The 5,378-nt window shown below is 42.3% G+C and overlaps 1 pseudogene; it reads right to left on the reverse strand.

Annotated features, from left to right (window-relative positions):
- Positions 1 to 1,941: 1,941 nt before the first annotated feature.
- On the reverse strand, positions 1,942 to 2,590 carry LOC102495411 (vesicle-trafficking protein SEC22b pseudogene; annotated as a pseudogene).
- Between the last annotated feature and the right edge of the window lie 2,788 nt (positions 2,591 to 5,378).

Here is a 5,378-nt window from a genome sequence, read left to right on the forward strand (position 1 = left end):
GAGTATACAAAAGAAAATATTTTAAATATACATGTATTTTTTTCTTTTTAAAATTTATTTTATTTTTACTTTTTTTTTAACATTCTAGAAATATTTATTTTATTGCTGACTATCAGGTAGCTGCATGCAACTCTCAACAATGAGCTGCCACTCTTCACTCCTACGTAAGCACCCAAAGTTATGATACCACTATTCACATTTTTCAATCTTTCAAAAGCTTTTATTATCAACATCATTACTTAGAGATGAGCCTTTAGGGACGCAAAAGCATTTACTCTCTATAAAAAGTAACTTTGTATTTCATGCCCAAAACTCCAATTGGCAGATTGAGGTCCATAATAGAAAAGAAAAAAATTATTTGAGTTCTGTAAGTTACCAGAAATAAAATAAGCATTTCTCCTTGTCTTGTTATAAGGAAATAGTTGTTTGGTTTTTTCTCTCTACCAAGAATCAGGATAGTAGCTTTGAGGTCCCCTTAGGGTTATAAATTTACTTACTGTTTAAAGTTCTTTTTCAAAGATGTTAAGAAACAAGAAGTTGGCTTACTTTCCTGTACAATTTAAGAAACAGTTGTAGTATGTGCAAGAATTAACAGGCCTATATACCCTCACAATATTTAAAGGCCTATTCTCCCCATTTAAAAAAAATTATATCTCAGAAGGTAATAGGAAATCCACATGATCCCTGAGCAAAAAACCATGGGTACTTTTATTTGTTAATAGAAATTTCTGTAAATGAGTTATCTATCTTCAGAATACTCTCAGAGAATTTATATAAACTAACTAGGAATGAGGTTCTCTCAGAGACTTTCTCAGATAAAGTATTCAGTAGTTGGAGTAGCTGATTTGTAAAAACCTTCAATTGAGTTAGCTACATTTTCTACTTCAAAGTTTAAGAATATCTTGAGGATGCTTACAGGCCATGACACTACTGGGCACAGGGAAAATTGTGAACTGTTAGCAAACTGCGGCAAAAGGAAACAGAGTGAGGAAAACCGTAGTGCAGAAAGTGAGGAGGGGTGGCATAAAGCTTTAGTGTGAGCTGGGCCTTTCTTCTCATAACCAGAGGCCTCTGACCACTCGGCTCTTATGTTCATATAACCTAGACACTGCAAAATAAAATTAATAGTGTCTCAAACTAATTTAAGTCTTAAAGAATAAATGAGAAAAAAACATTTTAGTTCTTAATCAAGGAGTGCTCTAATATAATTTCAAGGTATTTTAATATAATTCATTTAATCTTAAAGCAATTGCACAATAAGCAAAATACCATAAAAGGAAAACAACAAAGATTAACTTCCTACAGGGGCCAAAGACAAGGTCTGTGCAGATACAGCAATTAACCTTCACATACTGGAGTCTTGTTTGAAAGGCCATCAAAAACTCAGGTTACTGAAAATCACAAATATCACCAACAAAAGGAATGTTGATTAGAGTCAAAAAACTTCCCAAAGGGCTGCCATCTTTGAAGGACCTTCAGGATGTTGCTAGCACAGGTTGGCTAAGCTAAGTCTCACTAAGGACTCTATGAAAGAATGAGAATGCCCCCATCAGTGCTGTTTTTAAAATGTACTGAGAGGAAAAAACAAAACAAAACAAAAACAACACAATAAAACAATCTACTGTTCCCTAACATATATGGCTTAGCACCCAGAGAAAGTCTCTGACACCAAAAGAGACTTCCTACCCAGGGTTAAGCTGCATTAAATGAGGTGTAATCTTTCATTTTCAGGACATGTCTTTTCTTGCAAGGTCTTTAGAGGCAGAAGTTCCACCTGGATTCTAATACACATCCCTGTGAGCTCAGCTTCCTGAAAACACACACCTGCTGGGTTCTAGGTTCTCCCTTACCAGTGACGGGATCCACCACTTCACAGCCACCAGAATTGCATGTACATTATTAACATGATGAAAAATACAGCTACTGCTGGGATCCACCACTTCACAGCCACCAGAATTGCATGTACATTATTAACATGATGAAAAATACAGCTACTGCTGCAAGTTTGGCGTAAGTGGAATGCATGTTTAAGTACTTTGCATCCTGACGGTATTTCTTGGACAGACTGGACAAATTGTTAGCCTTTGAATCCAATGCCGAGAGTGCCTCTCCCCGTTGTAACACTTCTTCAGTATTGGCCACCATGATTCTCTGCACATCTTGCAATTCAGTGTTGATGGAGTCTAGGTTTCTCCGAGCATGACTTGTCAATGCAGAGCTTCTTGGTTTTCTGAATGAACGTATCAAACTCAATAAAGGAATAGGGTCTAGACACAGTGGGCACCTTCTCCCCACGCTGTTCATCAAATTCTGAGTGCAAATCTTCCAGGTAGGCAAAAGCCAGTTTCTTAGGGAAGGCAGCTTCACACAAAACTAAATAACACACCCCTTTTTCAATAATGTAGTGAAATGTCATGGCTCCTGCTTCCAAGGTACACCTGGTAGGAGACTGTTCATTCTACTTTCGGAAGAACTGCTTAGCCTGACTCTGGTGCTGTTGAAGGTCCCGGCCAGACTGTTCGTCCTCCTGCATGGAGGCAGCTAGCGGGAGCCCGTTGGCCACTGGGGCGATCATTGTCAGCAATACCATCTTCACAGGGTACTGATATCCGATGCTGGCCTGCATGGCCGGAGGCTTCATTCTCCCTCCCTCAACGGCTACAACAGTTATGTCTCTATCCCAGTCCCCCAAGATCCAGCTGCTTGTGTCTCCACTTCCCACTGAGGTCTTACTTTTATTTTTCAGAGTTTTTGTTTGTTTGTTTGTTTGTTTGTTTTTTCCGCTCTAGGGCGTGTGCGCCCAGAAAGACAAAAGAGACAGAAAGCGAGATATCACCCCCACGGGGGATGGCCACGCCGCAATCCCTTCTCCTCTATTCTCCTCTCAGGATTTTGGACAAGTACTCATATGCACCCGGAGTGGGTTTAAGCCACTGGGTCTGGGACTCAAACCACGGTAGACTACATCATGGGGTACATCATGGTGTGAGAACTCTCTTGGGGATACCTGTCTCTCTCTCTCTTTCTCTCTATCTCTCTCTCGGGAGAAATTAAAAATTTTAAAAAGAGGGGCCGACAGATGGCATAGTGGTTAAGGCACTGGACTTCCACATGGCTGACCACAGTTTGAGTCCCAGACCTAATGGCTTGCTTTCTCTCTCTGTCTCTTTCTCTGGATCTCTCTGGTACAAATGAAGAAGAAGAAGAAATAAAATTAAATAATAAGTCATTCTTTCAAAAGAATTTTTTTTAAAGATGCTCCTTGTTGTGTCCATTGTCGCCTCTGGGCTTTTCTCTGACACCGGTCTTGCACACCTGACACTGATGTTTCTTGGATATTACACAAGAGGTCAAGGAGGTTTTTCAGACAAAAGATTCATATCCTTTCCTTGGTGGTTCGTAAGTGGTCTGTTGACTGAAACATCAGGTTTACAGATGTCCAGTCAAGCCCCCAAATACAACAATCAAATTTGTACACACATAAAAAAAAGATGATCACTTCATGACCACGTGGCCAACAGGGACTGTAAAATGCCTATATGTCCTCAATATGGTGGCCAGTTTGTAGTCAGAGAAGAAAAATGCATTATCATTTTTAAGGCTAGAGTTATGAAAAGGACGAATAGAGGCTAAGGATGATTATAGAGGATGTTAGAAAGTGCAACACGAAAAACAATTTGGTACTGTCTCTATCTAAATGGGGCAGCCTGCTCAGTACCCCTTTACCAGGTATTTTCTTAATGAGATGGAAACCTCAGACAACCAGACGTGGATAATTCGAGGCTTTAGGGTCACAGGATCATGAAGACAACACCTCTCACTCGGTCTTTATGTTCATAAGCAACATTTAAAGTAGAATGTGATGTTCTGTGTAAATTTCGTATTTGAAAAGAACACACGGCGTGGATGACAGGAACTTTCTAGTCCACAACATATTCAGGCTTCTTTCTGTAGATCAAGCGAGTGGCATTCCAGTTTATGTACCAGTTGTGTTAGTTTAGTTAGTCAACGTCTACCCTGAGCCCAGAACACCACCTGGAAATGCTGACAAAAATCCACTGGTTATGTCCCCCCAATTATTTACCACTAACTTCATCTCCTTAGTGGAGACAGATCATATTGCCCTTTTTTGCTATATGAGCTAGTTTAGCCAATGGAATGAATGACATGAGCATTAGCTCTAAAAGTTTGTATGCAGCCTGGCTTGTGCTCTAGAGCTTTTGCCATGGCCATGACAGCACATGCCAGAGAGCCACGGGCGACCAGAGACATGCAGAGCAGACCTGAACCACACTATGGCTCAAAGCCAAGCTCTGATGACTGGCTGGGCTCCCGCCGATCTGCAGATATAACAGTGAGAGGAAATGCTTCTTGTATACCTTTAGGTCTGGGGTGCTTGGTAAGCGGCATAAGAGACTATAGCTAAGTAACATGCCTTCCCAGTTAGTCTCAATACTGCTGCCATCACAGTGCCCACAACCATGTGTAATCACCTCATCCTGCAACTTTTGAGAGCCCAGGATTCTGGCGCCTGGGTGCGCCTCCAGTGGCTGGAAACTTCCAATCTCCTTCATGCATCCAAGATGATGCATCCGTTTCTAGAACTCCTGAAACTGAGAGTCACTCCTTCCTTGTGGATTGGATCTTTTTTGGGTTGGTGACATGTCCAAACCATCTGGGCCTCTTCCTCACCTTCATCTCACCTACGCAAAAGTTTTCTCTTTTCCCCGGGTTCCCCTGGCTTCCCTAAGTCCCCCAGGTTCCCAGCATGCCTGGGCATCAGTGCCAGACAGCAGCTTCAGCGAAATCCTCTGTCAGCTGTTCATTCTAGTCCTAGATGCACCCTGCATTCTTACAATAAAATACACTGCACCAAGACATGAAAGTGGCCTTTCCGCTGAATTCAGGGTTCCCTAAACCTTCTCGAGCAGCCTAAGCTGTTCTTTATAGCCCCATCTATTAAAGTGGCTGCTGCAGAGCCAGCGGAGTGGCACACTGTGACGCTGTGCTCCGCAGGCTGCGACCACATGAGAGGCCCAGGTTCATTTCAGGACCTAACCTAAAGACCAGGGGCAGTGGCCTGTTCCTGTAATCCCAGCACTTCAGGAGGCCAAGGTGGGAGGGTCACGGTTCAAGGCTGGCCTGGGCAACATAGTGAGACCTATTAAAAATAGGCAGGCCTGGTGGAGCATGCCTGGAGTTCTGACCAGGAGGCTCGGGAGAGGATCCAGACACTGCGATACCTTACCTTGAAAAAGAAAAAAAGAAAACAAAACAAACAACAACAACAAAAAAACACAGCAGCAAACAGAAGGCGAGATGACAAGAGCAGCCAACTGGTTTGCGAGAACTGTGGGTTACATCCCCCAGGAAGTGCT

Source organism: Tupaia chinensis, unplaced genomic scaffold (genome assembly GCF_000334495.1).
Source record: "Tupaia chinensis unplaced genomic scaffold, TupChi_1.0 Scaffold142716_1, whole genome shotgun sequence".
Lineage (NCBI taxonomy): Eukaryota > Metazoa > Chordata > Mammalia > Scandentia > Tupaiidae > Tupaia > Tupaia belangeri.